Source organism: Benincasa hispida, chromosome 9 (genome assembly GCF_027475165.1).
Source record: "Benincasa hispida cultivar pf3 chromosome 9, pf3_genome.v1.1, whole genome shotgun sequence".
Taxonomy (NCBI): Eukaryota; Viridiplantae; Streptophyta; class Magnoliopsida; order Cucurbitales; family Cucurbitaceae; genus Benincasa; species Benincasa hispida.
In genome coordinates this window covers 27,449,450-27,466,145 of record NC_143486.1, presented here as the reverse complement: position 1 = coordinate 27,466,145, position 16,696 = coordinate 27,449,450, and positions in this window count along the sequence as shown.

Below are 16,696 nucleotides of genomic sequence, written 5' to 3'. Positions count from 1 at the left end.
ACGGTTGGTAACAGGACCGGGCGGAACGGGGGACTCCCCATCCCCGTTCCTGCAGGATATCTTTCACTGGAGAAACGGGTCTCGCAGAGACGGAGATTCCCCGCCAAAGAAACGGGTCCCACGAAGATCCATCCACGACTTTTTTTATGTATATATATAAATATTTGTAATTAACATTATATAATAATAATAATAATAAATTTAATCGGGACAGTGATGGGCATGGATACTCTCCCCATCCCTGTCGGATCTCGGGGCGAGGACCCGACTCCGCTGAAATTTTTGCCAACCCTAATGGCTATAATTGTCTTGTTGGATGATCGAAGAGTCCCTTCCATCCTTATGACAATATCTTAGCTCGAACGTTATTTTTCTCCACTTTTATCACTAATGAGTTTTTTTAAAAAAGTATAAGAGTCCGTCTTCGTAATTTTAGTTCTCTAATGATAATTGAAAATAGGATGTAAATGAAATCGATTCAAGAGATCCCTCCCTCTATTTTTTTTTTCTTTATTTGAATTTTCGATCTCAATTCTATTTGAAAGAGTAATACTTTCATTTGACCAGCCAACACCATTGAATTTCAACCAAATTTACTAAACTTTACCTAATCCTATGATATGTCCATCTTTTTACACCAATAAAACCACTAGCTTTCTAGGTTCTTTTAAGTTTTCTTACACTAAAAACTTCTTATTAAATTTCTATTGGGTGACAACTAGAGGGGCATAGGACATCTAATGTCATAATCTTCTTTTCTATTAAACAAATATCGGTCCAAATCGTGGACTTTTAGCATTTAAATCGTACAATTGAGTATAAATAAAATTTTCAAGTAATGTAAATATATTTTTTATTTTAAAGTTGATTGATTGAAATTATTGAAATTTGAATCTAGATTATATAATTTAATTCGATTTAATATTGAGTTATAATAAACAAGCAAGTAGGTTACAACTTTCATCCCTATACTACATTTAGATGCTTCCCATTAATTCCTAATATTGACTTTTGATAATATCATAAATCTATTGGCTTCCATTACTAGATATAGCCGATTGCTCTTAAATAAATAAATAAACAAGCAAAAAATAAATAAAAAAACAAAAACAATTGTTAGGTCATAGATTAATTCCCATGTGTACTGGTAGACATGTATTTTCCTTTTTTTCCCCCTATCATTAAACATAGCCTAACATGTTGCTTGATTATAACTTTTATTTTAGTACTTCAAAATTGGTCAAAAATGAGAAAATTTTAAAATTTAAAAAAAAATCTTGTTTTTTTTAATCATACTTAAAGATTTAAGTTGAGGTAAAAGTGAGAGATTTCACAGAAAAGGAAATCTCTACATTGTAGATAAATAGAGCAAACTATTTTTAATATAACATTGTGGTGATGGAGATCAAATCTTTATTCTATAAAAAAAAATATGTAAACTACAATCGAGCTAAATTCATCTTGACAAATTTAGAGCACATAGTTTAATTATATAGATAAAGAGATTCAACCGTAAATAGGAAATTAAGATTGTACTTTACTAAATGTGTGATATTGATTGAATCAAAACCTACACAAATATAAAGGTCAAATGGTTAAAGTGAGGTTAGCTCATCGATTGGCATGCATTCGTTTCCTTTAGGGTGGAAGTTTGGTTTCTATCTCAGTAACTATTGTACTAAAAATAGTACTTGGGCTATGCTTTAACTCAAATGGTCTTGATTAATTGATCATTTGTAAATTAGGCCTACAACATCCATTTATTGTTTGGCACCTTCATCGTATGCATAAAACTTGCATTTTATAAAATCTCTGTACTTTTTTTCTTTGCAAAAGGGAAAAATCTTTGTACTTTAAATTTAAGGGGAGTTTAGTGTGTAGGTTTGGAATCTTAAACCCAATAATATTAAGTCTGGAATTAGGTTGATAAGTTTAGACCACTTGAGTTTAAGAAAATTAAACACAATGCAAGTTTTGGAAGCCTGTATTTAAAAAGTTTGTATTTGAAATGCAGGCTTAGAAAACCTGAGAATGAAGTACACATTTATAAATCTTGAGTTTGTGATATATATAAATATATATAATCAACTGTTAGATTATACATTAGTTTAATTATCTTAATACAGTTAAGTTTAAAATAAACTAAAAAGGTTAAATGAATATTTGTTTTATTTAATTTTGAAATAGAGATGTGATTAAAATTATAATTTTTATTTAATTTACATGTGACTAAAATAGGGCTTTCTATAAATATAGCCTAAATAAATATACCTAATTATATAATTGTAATCTAATGAACTATTATTTTACACAAAAATATGACCCAATTTACCTTTTTTAGCTTTCAACATGTAAGTGAAGTTTCTTGAACTTTACTAAATAGTTTTCTTTTCTAAACTTATACAAGTAAGAAAAAATATCTACAAAAATCTGAAAAATTGTTGTCTTCATAAATGAAAACAATAATCAATGAAAAGTTTTGGGAAGAAAATGAGTTATATTTGATAAGTGCATGAATGATATAATTTGTATAATATATTGTCTTATATACTGAACAACATATTTGATGTATATTTACATTTTTCTGTATATCTGTAAACACACCAAGAAATAAATCATGGTATTATGCAATGTATATTACATTTTTCATACCAATATATTCGACATATACTTGAGATCTCAAAAAATGGGTGATCAATTTTCAATTAATAAAATTAAAAAATAAATAAAATATCTAAAATGAAGGGAACGTTAGTTTTAAACAAAGAAGGAAAGAGATAGAACTAAAAAATAATCTAGTAATAATAATAATTTTAAAAATAGCTCAAAAAGAAAAAATTATTAGAAGGAAGAGAAAGAAAAATAATTTTAAAACAATCACTCTAAATGAAGAATGTCAAATGGTAGGGATATATTATCATTTTCAAATAAGTATCAAAATATATATTAGGAACCATAAAAAATAGTAGATAAAACTTAAATAAGAAGATAATCATGATCTATAATATCATTATATTAATTTAATTTAAACAACTCAAAAAAATATATTAATGATTTTTTTAATAAAAAATCTAATTTAATTGAAAAAAAAAAAAGGAAAAGCACCTCAAACATCAACAAAAAAGACCATCTAAGTTCGACCAAAATACAAAATATAAGCACAAATTGTAACATGCTTACAACACGAAAGTAACCAAGACGAAAAATTATCACCCCAAGTGAATGAAACACAAGTAAAACCTCGTCGAGCTAACACATGAGCTGTCAAAATTCATTTCCGCTTATCAAAAACTAATTCAACGTATACAGAGGAACCATTCAAAGTAATATCCGTTAGAAACAATTGAACCTTGTGAAAAGGGATCACTGGTCCTATTAATCATACTAATTAGCGAAATAGATGTTTGGAGAAATGGTATATAAAAAACTGAATACACTAGCAAACTGATTACACCTCAATTACTAGAAACAATTCTCAATATATAATATTTAAACTAAAAAAAAAGTTAGATGGTCACGACTTAGATATGAAAATAACCAAAGACTTGAAAGAACTTCAAAACTTTTGGAGACCCAAAATGTAGTCGAAGCACGCTTCTGGTAAGCATTGTCCAGAAGACAATTATTCGCTTTGCACGAGCTACAAGCGGACTACAATGATCATCTCAGTAGGATATAATGACTAACTTCGATAAAACTGCAACCTCGAACTACTCGGATCTGGCAGAACTCTTGAATACTTGCTCTCAACTCAACACAAGAACAAAAGAAAGAAAGAAATGAGAAAACTGTTCAATTTGGAATGAGATGCTACAAATAAAGAACCAAGTTGCTATTTATAGGCTAGCAACTTGGTAACTCTCCAATTTATAAAATAAAATCAAATAAATACATAAATTGGAACATTTGTCAAATTTAACTCAATTAAGTTCTTACTTGACAAAAATCAAACACAACTTATTCGAACTAAAAAAACTACAAATTTAACTTTCATATATATTAAATTTATACTTGAAACATCATTTTAATTTGAAGTTTTAATTCTATTTGAAAGTTTCTAAACAATGAATTTAATCTACACAATTAAATTCATTTAATATTTCAAATCTTCACCAAACTTTCACTTTCTTTCACTATATGTATCCAACAATCCTCCACATGAAAGAAAGTGAGAAAAATCCAACAAAACCATTGAGAACAAACAAACAAGCTATACATCAGGAGAGATGTCTTCTGAACTTGAACCTTCCTTAATGAGTATCCATCAAATTTATTGAAGAAATAGTGAGACTAAGCTCTGGAACTATCCTTCTCATTAGTGAATTGAGATAATAAATAACACATACAACTCATATTGTATCTTTGAGTTTTATACATTTGTGTCCGTCTTGGTCTTGGACAAAAATTTTGAATTCATGAGAGCTTTAGAGAATATAAGTCATTTAAAAAGTTCTTATAGAAGCGATCTCACGTCTACTCTCATATAGGTAAATATTGATTAAGAGCATCACATCACTACTCCTCTTGTAAAACAAAATAACAATATAACTTTAACATCAACGGATCACATACTCTAGAACATCATAGAAATGGGAAGAAACTATAAGTTTCTTAGTGTGTCAACTATGAATTATCCAGCTAGTTCGCCTATTGAACCTAGATTTTGGGATCTCCAGTTAATTAGGGTATGTTACCATCGGATAACTCATTTCATAGGCTTTAGCCCAACTCGATGTATATATGACTTGCTCTCTTGACAATCCTTTCGTCAGAGGATTTGCAATATTTTCTTTCAATTTCACATAGTCAATGGAAATTATTCTATTAGAGAGCAATTATCTTATCGAATTATGCACGCGTCTAATATGTCACGACTTACCATTATAGGCATTATTCTTGGCCCTCATAAAAGCAACTAAATTGTCAAAATAAATACATGTTGCATTTACAAGCTTTGGCCACAATGGAATATCTTCAAAAAAATTTGGAGTCATTCAACTTTTTTTTTCCTACTTTATCAAGAGCTATAAACTCTTATTCCATAGTAGAACATGTTATACACATTTGTTTTGAAGATTTTCTTGATACAACTTCTCCACCTAAGGTAAAAATATACCCATTGGTTGATTTAGTCTCCATGCTATTATAAATCCAATTAGCATCTCTAAATCCTTTCAGTACATGTAGATACCTCGTATAATACAATTAATAATCTAGAGTGTACTTCAAATACCTCAGAACTCTGACTAACGCATTCCAATGATCATGCCCAAGATTGTTGAAGTATCTTGCTAACCTTCCTACTAACTAGGGAATATCAGGTCTTATACATTTGTTAAGTAAATTAAGCTACTAATAACTCTAGAATATTCTAGAGAAGATACACATTCATCATTCTTTTCTTCAAATTAAAATTTGGATCAAATGGAGTAACAACCGACTTACTCTCAAAATTATTAATTTTTCTCAACACTTTCTCTATATAATGAGATTGAAAAAGTATGTATCCACTTGGATTTCTTGTTATTTAAATTCTAAGGATAACATCAGCAAGACCAAAGTCTTTCAATCAAAATTTGATTTCAACATCCTTTTAGTGGAATCAATAACATACTTTTAATCTAAGGTTTTAACAAAGACACATTTATCTCACTCATTTATCTCAAATCCACTTAATAACATAATGTGATCAAACTTTTCATGTCACTGTTTAGGTGCTTGTTTCAACCCATAGAGAGACTTAACAAGTTTACAAACTTTTTCTTCAAGTCCTTAAATAACAAACCCTTTAGGTTGTTCCATATAAATTTCTTCATCTAAGTCTCCATTTAAAAATGCAGTCTTTACATCTATTTAGTATATTTCCAAATGTTATAAAGTTGTTATTACAGTTAACATTCTTATAGATATAATCCTCGTCATTAGAGAATAGGTATCGAAGAAATCTAGCCTTTCTTTTTTGGCGAAAGCCTTTAACTACTAACCGGGCTTTGTACTTATCAATAGTGTCATCAACCTTTAGTTTTCTCTTAAAAATCCATTTACTCCCAATTGGTTTACTTTTAGGAGGTAAATCAACCAATACCCATGTATTATTATGTAAAATGTATTCTAGCTCACTATTGATAGTTCCCTTCCAATAAGGTGCATAAGATGATACAGCTTCTTGAAAAGCCTGAGACTCATTTTTTATCATATAAGTTATGAAATCATGTCCAAAAGAAATAGTTTTCGTAGCTCTTTTGCTTCTTCTAGGTTCAAACTCAGTATTCTGATCGTCTTGACCTTTCGACAAGCAAGCCTCATTGGTTCTTTTGGTACCAATAATTTTATGCCCTTCTTCCTTTAAACGAAAATATCCTCAAAGAATTTAGCTTCAATAGATTTCATTATAGTATTATTATTGATATATAATATTTCCAATTAAATCACCATGAATCTATAAGCAGCATTATGCATTACATAGCCTATAAAGACAATCAATTGTCTTAGGCCTAAGTTTGGTTCTTTTTGGTAAAGGAACGTATACCTTTGCCAAACACCCCTGCACTTTCAACATTTTAAACGAGGGTAACTTTCTATTTCTTACTTCATAAGGCGACTTATTGGTATTCTTATGTGGAATTCTATTTAGTATAAAATTTGTTGTCATGAAAACTTCCCCCCACAAATTGTGAGGTAAACGTGAACTATTGAACATGCAATTAACCTCTTTGAGCTACACCACTTTGTTATGGTGTATAAGGTGTTGTAGTATGATGGATTATACCATTAACTTCACATAATTAATAAAGTGATGATGATTCATATTCACCACCTCTATCTTATTTAAGCACCTTTACTTTCTTTTCAAGTTGATTTCCAACTTCTGCCTTGTATGTTTTGAAAACATTAAAGGTTTCATCTTTACTATGTAATAAATATACATGGTAATATTTACTACAATCGTCAAGGAATGTGACAAAGTATCTTTTACTATCTCGTATGGGAGTACTTTTTATGTCACATACATCAATGTGGATTAAATCCAGTAACTCATTACTTATTTCCACATATGAAAATGACTTTCTAGTAAACTTTGATTCAACACAAATTTCACATTTGTGTCAATTATCAATATTAAAATTAACAATAGTCCTAAACGTACCATTCTATTTAAAGAATGGTAATTGACATGTCTCCAATCTAGAATGTCAAACATCACACAACTCAACAATATAAGCATAAAAGTTGATATTATTATTATTCTTTGGCATTTGTGCATGTACATTCAATTTGAACATGTCATCACTTAGATAGCTTTTTCCCTCATACATACCCCCCTTTGTCAAAATAAATTAATCTGACTCAAATACAAGCTTGAACCCATTTTTGTTAAGTAGAGTTCCTGGCACTAGATTCTTTCAAATCTCTGACATATGCCATACATCATTAAGGGTAAGCATCTTTCCAGAAGTCCAGTCAACAGAACCTTTCCCTTGCCTTCCACTGAGACAATTGAAGCATTTCCCATGTACAACATATCGTTGCCATCTAGCTTCTCATATGTAATGAACAATGACTTGCCATTACAAATGTGCCTAATAGCACTAGTGTCAATCCACCAACCTTTAGTGTATGGAGCTATGTTTACCTTAGAAATGACGACAACCAAATCGTCATTTTCCACAAGATTGGCTTGATTATTGAAACTTTGTCCCTTCTTGTGCTTGCACATTGTAGCAGTATAGTCATTCTTACCACAAACCTAATTGTCTTGATTGTGCTTGCTAGCATTGTTCTTTGACCCATGATTCACATTTTTTCCCTTGAAATTCTGCTTCTTGGGTTTATGTTTTTAAGCTTTAGTAATATGAGCCTTGGTTTCAACTTCTAACAAAGTTTTATCTCCTTTTCGATTATCCTCTTTTATACGGAGTTTTACCTTTTGCTTGTGTTTGAGATAACATTTGAAGTCTTTCCAGGAAGAAGACTACTTCTCAATCACAGCAGCAACTTGAGATGGCTCACTAATGGCCATTCATTCATTTTTCAAATCACTGGTGATAGTTTGCAATTCTTCCATCTAATTGACTATCAACTTGGTATCAAACATCTTATAATCTAATAACCTTCCCATAAGGAATTTCTTAGTACCAATATATTGACCTCGAAGTGTTAACGTCTCTTCATATAACTCTATTCATGACAGAGACTTCACTTCGTTAGGATGACCATAGATAACATGACCTCAATCCTGAGTGAGTTGGGAACTCCTGCCATTGAGGGCGGTTCTTTGATTTACATGTGTGCGAGTGGCCAGAGCGCTGACTCAAACCCACTACTTTAGAGATTCGTCTAATTTGGGAGCTAGGAACTCAACTTCACAAGATGGAGTTCACTCATTCCCCAAAGCAAGGGTAAGTAGATAGATTGCTCTCTTAAGGGCTGATCCCGAGGCTTGAACGATGTGGCACCACACACCTTCTCATGGCCCAAGAGGTGTTCACACATAGTTGGACTATGTTGTATTTTTCATTAGAGGGATCAGTGATACTGAAGGAGTAAGATGTAACTACAGGGGAAAAACGATAAATTGGCTAGTTGTACTTACGAGCATCTGTGAAGGGTCACTGATGATTGGTTATATCCAATGGACATAGAAATATATCTATGGTAAGAAGAGTTCTGCTGTCGGTCTTTAGTAGAATGTCTGGCAGTTAACGGATGGTGGATATTGTGGCTAAAGAGTTTAGTCAGTTATTCACGTATCATTGGAGCTTCGAGCCATAGGTCCATAAGGTCCCCTTAGTAGCTTGGATATAAGTCGAGAATAAGTTTTTGGGTCAATTTGAAATGTTCAAATTGACAAGAGGGAGTTCGATTATTTATGATATAATTGAACTAGTTAATTATATATGATATAATTAACTTTATGTATGAGATATATTAATTTGGAGGAAATTGGATATAAATATGATTTATATCTAGTGGAGGAAAAATACTATGATTAATATATGATATTAATCCATAGGTTATGAATATGATGTGATTATATTCATTGTCTATTAATTGGACGGTTTAAGGGATAATAGGTCAGTGTCTCTTCTATTTTTATAACGGATGAGTAAGTTGAAGAATCTCTTTGAGATGCTTAAATAGCTCACGGTGTGTTAAGCATTTGGTATGCGCAGATATAGTGTTGAAGTGTGTCATCGCTTAGTAAAACCTGTTCCTATACGATAGTGCTTGAACGATCGCTTACCTATACAATAGTGCTGAGCGATCGCTTAATGCTTACATCTGTGCGCGCTATTTACTAAACAATCGTTTACCTTTTCCTAAGCGATTGTTTAGCGTCCAATATTTACTAAACGATCGTATAGACGATCACTTAGCTTTTCCTACATGATCATTTAGACGATCGCTTACCTTTTCCTACACGATCGTATACTTCACCTAAACGATCAAACATTTTGTCTATACGATAGACGAAACTTTCTCCCACTTGCTTGATCGTTGTATACGATCTTCCTTCCTCTTCCCCTTTACCAAATCCGAACAAAGCCCACCCTTTGGATTCTCACTCCGAGAATATTGAGGGCTCTGAGTGGTGGTGTCGTCCTCATTTCCTTCTGCTCGTGTGGAGACTGTTCGAGGTAGACGATTGGGATTTGCTGAGCGATAGCTTACCGTTTCAGCGAAAGTGAGATTTGCTGTGAAAAATAAGTCTTCAACTGGTATGATCTCTCGATCTCTTATTTATTATTCCTTTGAGCATGCCAGTAATTTAGCGTTATAAATGCATATTTAGTATATTTCAATGTATATGTGGAAATTATGTCACAATGAATTGGAAAGAACCGCTTCCACTCGTAGGTACTCTTGAATAAGAGTACCTTCAAGTTGCACTCTCTTCACTGTAGATATATTTGTGTCCATTTGATTTAACCATAATCAGTAAGTCGACCCTTCACAGGTTGTTCGTAATAATGGTTGGGTCAAATGTTGTTTTACCCTCGAAATTACGTCTTGTTCCTTAAGTTCCACTGATCCTCTAATGAACAAGTGGTTTGTGATCCAATCACTAAACCAGATTCCTCCTGGGCCAATGAGAGGGTGAGGCCCCTTGTTCAAGACTCAGATTCATCACTTAAGAGAACAACCTTTCTCGTATCCTTCAATTGGATAGGCGTGAATTCCGTCTTGCATCTTATGTCCCCAGCTATCTACCAGGTCTTGCCCCTGAAATGGGAGGCTTATTGAACCGATGCTTGATAACGGGTAGAAATACACATTATTACGGCACAAAGTTATAAACAATGTAGGATTACGATGGTAAAAATATACAGTATTGCGTCCAAAAGCATTTATCACAATATTGCAATCGCATGCATCCATCGCATGAAAACAGCTAACTTATGTATTTTATGCAGGAAGATGCATTGACGCAAGGTGGAAATGTGATCTAAAGAAACTAATAAAATGCATTGATGCAAGGCGGAAATGTGATCTAAAGAAACTAACGTTCGAGCGCATTAAGAGATTGCGATCGCAAGGCTATGCGATCGTTTGTGCTCGCAAAAATCTGCTCGAGAAGATGGCCACATAGAGCCAGTGCATCAAGGTGGGCACATCTGAGTGAAAGCTAAATAAATCACGATGGGACAGAAAGCTAATGACGGTCAATTTCGAATTAAGTTGACAAGTTGTTAGCAACCTACTGTAGCAAGTACACTCAACTTTTCAGTGACAATTATTCGGTGCATCAAACAGAGAATTAATGTCATCCCATAATCATAAGAGAGAATAAGCTTTTCACGCTGAAGCCCTATAAATACCGCATACCACCTTCAGTAAAGCAGTTCGTTCAGTTCGCCCAGTTTAGATTTCACCATATAGACGATAGTTAGCCTTGTTCTTATTTTTCATATACTTAAAAGACGGAAGTGATAGAAGGGAAAAGATGTCGGGAGATCGTCCTGGTCAGCTCGAGAGAGTACCGTGGAGCATGGAAGAACATAGAGAGGGCTGACTCTTGTGAGAGCAAGAATATCTTTTGAGTAGAGTAGAGAAGAACAGTGTAAAAGCCTTGGGAAGCAGGAAATTACTACCAGGCTCTTTATTCTTATTTCGCATTGTCATTCTGTACTTCGATTATATATTTATAGAATGGCACTTGCTTATCTACATCTGTTCACTCTCTTTAAAATACGCATGAATAGCTAAATCTATCGAATGGGTTGAAGAGTACTTAGCTAACATGACCTAGGATTTTCATTGCATGCGATCATCTTGTCTTATGCTGCGCCTAATACCCTTTAGAGCTACTTGAGAGAGATTCTAAAGAAAGAACCTAAGACTTGAGAGAGCTAAGTTAGAATCTTAACTAAAGAGATCAAGATTAGATCTGCATAAGCAAGAGATAGGGACTTAGAGATAAGCTTTGTTTGCCAACATGCATCGCATGCACCTTAGAGATAGGTTATGGTAGTATGTGGTCGCTTTGTATATGTGTGTGTCATTCGTCATTACATAGACAAGAATAGAGGCTTAGATGTAAGTCCTATAGACATCATCGCATATATCGCATGCATTCTAAAACTAGAAGCCGTAGCATTTACATTGAGAGATGATTTGTTGTTGTATGTGTGTAGCATGATCGCATAACATGAACGAAATCCTAGGAAGTGTTAGCTAAACTCCTTCTCAACCCGTTCCCCTACAACTCATCGCATCTTTCGTAATATTAACTCTTTTCTTAACTCCGTCGCATACACTTTATACTGTAAACAACATACCAACCAACTCCTTGATTTATTTGTTACCGCAAAGTGATCTAAAAATTACCATCGCATATTGTTTTCCTTAGTCCTTGAGTTCGACCCTAAGCTTACCAGGAAAACTCAATAGGGTTTATACTTGGATCTTGCTAAGAAAACTTGCATGCTCAATGCATTTTCCGTCAACGCATTATTTCCCATTATTTCATTGCATAACTACACGCATCAGTGCTGTTGAGCGAACCCTCACCTATGCAAATCTAAGGATAATCCTGAATAAACAGGAGTTCATAGCTAGCTCAGGATTAAGATCGAGTTATCTAGGTCATCTAAGTGAAAAAGTCGGTCTTAAATAGTAAACAACGTTATAAAGTAAGAGTGACTTATTTCTTGGTCCGATCTTACACAAACTCATTGCATAGGATGCCCCTACCCCTCATGTCAATACATGAACGAATCAAGATTACTTTGTTTGTAGCACTTACAACAAATTGCAACAACTACAGAGTGGACCACATCTGATAGTGTTACCAGAATAAGGCACCCAACTTTATTCGTATACTATAGATCATTTTGACTATTTACTTGAAGTTGATCTACTTTTATGTCGCCACAAAAAGTTCAAGTATTCATATAATAGTCATGGATCTTAGTTTATTGGATTTAATCTTTACAAGTGCAATTTACAAATTCAATAACAACTTTATTAAAGAAATGTTAAATAACATCTTTATTGATAATAGAAAATGTTTAACTCTACAAACTGCGAGTTTTAGGACATACAACCCAACACAACATTGCAACACTTCATCCTAGCATTGCAATGCCACGGGATTTTCTTTCTGACCTAGGCTAGCAGAATAACAGTGTTGCAACGCTCCAAGGGCAATGTTGTATAACAGCTGCTTCACCGACTGTTGATGATGCTTCGATTCTTCTTCAATTACAACCTAATTACAATTCTATTGACTCTAATAAATTTACAGACTCTTAATCACATATTAAAGCCCACAAACAAAGAGTCAATTACAATAATTAATTCATAATTGAAGAAAAATCTAATGCCAAAACCATAATATATCCATTTTAGAACCCATTTCATGCAATTAATGAAAAAACACCGACCAAGCTAAAATTAACGTAAATTGACTGCTTAAATCATGCTCTAATATCAATTGATGGATTTGACAATAAAAAAAAAAACGAAAGTTATTGGGATCTAAAACACTTTAATTACATTAATTTTAGAGGATTTTCTTGCAACTTCATAAAAACAACAATAGTGGGGTTTCAAGAGCACAATCTTTGAAGAACTTTCAATTGATGCAAATTCCAACTAATTTCTTCTTTCCAACAGGTTGTAGATTACCACAAAGATCTTCTCTACTATTCTCAAGCCTTAAATTAGATTGTGGGATCCAAACTGAGAGAGATTTTTGGGGTGAAGTTGGAGAATTGGAGAGAAATTTTGATAGGAAAAAATTTCAAAAAAATTAGATTGCATGCCCTTGAATTATGAAGAAAAACAAGTATTTATCTCAATTGACCATGTAATATTGATTAAATGGAGCAATTGTTGGGCTGTATGTCCTAAAACTTGTAGTTTGTAAACAGTAAACATATATGAAGTTTATTCAGACAAATCTTGTTGAATGAAATTGAATTGATAACTCTAAATCCAATAAACTACAAACCTTTTGGACTTTATGTGGAGACATAAACTGGATCCAGTTCTAGTAAAATAGCTTAAATAGTCTATAGTACATGGATTAGGTTGGGTACCTATTTCTATAGATACTATTTAATACGATCCGCTTTATGATTGTTACAAATGTTGTAAAGTGTCATAAACAATATGATCAATTCGTTCATGTAGAGACATATAAGTGGGGTGTTCTATACGATGAGATTGTGTAAGACTGACGACGAAATAATCATTGTTACGTATTAACACCATTTAATGTTAACACTGATTAACTTCACTTCTTGATGACCTAGATAACTTGATTTGAATGCTAAGCTGTCTATGAACTTCTGTTTATTCGGAATTGTCCCTTGATCTGCATAGGTGAGGGTGAGCTCAACAACGCTGCTCAATATGCCTCCCATTTCAGGGATAAGATCGAGTAGATAGTTAGGACATAGAATTTGCATGATGGAATTCACTCCTACGCATTTTAGGGATAGTGGAAAAGTTGTTCCCTTAAGGGCTGATCCCGGATCTCAAACAAGGGGCCCCATCCTCTTGCTGGCCTGGGAGGGAATGGATTTAGTGATTAAGATCCTAAATCAATTGTTCATTAGAGGGATAGTGATACTTAAGGAGAAAAGATGTAACTCAGAGGTAAAACAGTAATTGACCTAGCTGAGGTTACGTACAACTTGTGAAGATCAACTTGTTGATGACATTATATCAAATGGACACATAATATATCTATAGTGAGCGGAGTGCAACTATAGGCTATAGTGGATAGTCCTGTTAGTTAACGAATGTTGATTGACTAGGTTAAAAAGTTTAACCGATTAGTCTCAGATTGTTGGAGCCCATGATCTGTAGGTCCATCGGGTCTCCTTGCTAGCACACTACAAACAAAATTGAATAATTAGGTAAAGTGAGAATTTGAAATGTTCAAATTCGGTCTTTAGAAAAATTTGTATTTTATATAAGATATAATTTACAATTAATTAATTATTTTTGGAGTGTTTGTTTTAAATAAAATATTAACATAAAAGTGCTTGAAATTTGATCAATATGATTAATCAAACCTAGGTGTCAAAACAATTTAATATGTGATATTAAATTTGTTTATTTTATTTAATTAAAAATATTTTAATTAAATAACTTCTAAAATATGAAAATAGTATTTCATATTTTTGTCAAAAAATGTTTTATTATAAATTTTTATTTTAATAAAACATTAGTTAGTGGAAAAATCCAATTGTTGGATTTTCCCACTAACTAAGTGGTTTTTGAAGTGGCTCTTCCAAAGTTTGACACCTGGAGATTTCATGCTAGTGGAGTTTGGGGTGGAAGACATGCAAGATGGGATTTTACATGTATTTTATCTTTAAATAGGTTTTAATTTTCAAAAACTAAAACTTAATACTTCCTTGTTTATTGAAATTACCTCTTCCACAAATTCTTTTTTACTCTCTAATTTAATTAGTGAAATTCCTTAACTTTCACTTATAATTCGATCCCACAACCGTGTTCTTTAGCCGGAGAATAGAGAAAATTTTCCATTGGTCGTGTCGATCGAGCACGAAGAGGAAGGTTACGATGGATTCTACAGAGGTTATATTTTCTAACCCTTTTTGTATGCTCATTCTTAGTTTTAATGTAATTAGAACGTTCTCGATATTTGCTTCTGCTGTGCATGCTATCTTTATATTCCATCAGTAATGACACTTAAAATTCCACTCAATTAGTGGATTAGGTGCATGAATTAGTGGGAAAATCCAACTTTTCACACTAATTTCATTTATATTAATATTAAATGGAATTTCATATAATTCCATAATTTATTAATGAAAATTCATCTATTAATTAATTAATGTAATCAAATTAAATCAATATAATGTTTGTGAATTTCAAAATTAAAAAATATATATATATTAATTAATTAATCAATCAATTAAATATCAAATATTAAATTAATAAAACACCTAATTCAAACATGAATCACTATCTATGTATTTGATATTTAAATCATATTTAAATATTTTTCAACTCTCCAAAACTGTTTAATTCGTTAATAAACATTTAATTATAGTAAATATAATAATCCAAACCATAAACCAAATTTGAACATTTTAAATTCTCTCAACATACTATTCTAAGGTTTATTCCTTTTACGACTAGTAGAGAGACCTAATGGACCTACAGATCATGATCTCCAATGATTTGAGATTAATTAGTTAAACTCTTTAAACCGAATTAATCAATATTTGTTAACTACCGAGACACTTCTATAACTCAGTAGTTGCACTCTTCTCACTGTAGATATATTTTTGTCCACTTGATTTAACCATAATTAGTAAGTCGATCTTTCACAAGTTGTTCATATTTACAGCTAGGTCAAAATTACCGTTTTATCCCTACAATACATCTTACTCCTTAAGTCTCCACTGATCCTCTAATGAATAATGGATTTATGGTCCTACCAATAAACTGAATCCTTCTCAGCCACAGAGAGGGTGGGGCCCCTTTGTTCAAGACCAGGATTCAGTACTTAAAGGAACAACCTATCTGCTAACCCAAAAACGAGTGGGAGTGAATTTTGTCTTGCAAGACTATGTCCCCAACTATCTATCCAGTCTTACCCCTAAAATAGGAGGCTTATTGAGTGGTGATGTTGAGCCACTCTCACCCATGCAGATTATGTTAGGTTTTATGTCCTAAAACTCGTGGTTTGTAAACATTATAACTTATTCTGAGAATTCAATAAAGTTGTTGTTGAATATATTGTTTTTTTTAGAAATCCAATAAACCTAAGTCCCTTGACTATTATATGTGTACTTGAAATTTATGTTGAGACATACAAGTGGACCAGGTTCAAGTAAAATAGTCAAATTGATCTATAGTATATGAATAAGATTGGGTACCTTATCCTGGTAACACTATTGGATGTGGCCTATTCTGTAGTTGTTACCAAGAGTTATAAAGTGCTACATACGAAGTGATCCTAATTCGTGTATGTTGAGACATGAGGAGTGAGGGTGTCCTATGCAAATGAGTTTTGTGCAAGATTGGATCACGAATCCTGTCACTCTTACTTTATAACATTGTTTACTATTTAAGACTGACTATTTCAAAGCGATAACCTAGGTAACTTAACCTTAATCTTGAGCTAACTATGAATTCCTATTTGTTCGGGATTATCCTTTGATCTGCAAACGGTGAGAGTAGATCAATTGCCTCTACTCAATAAGCT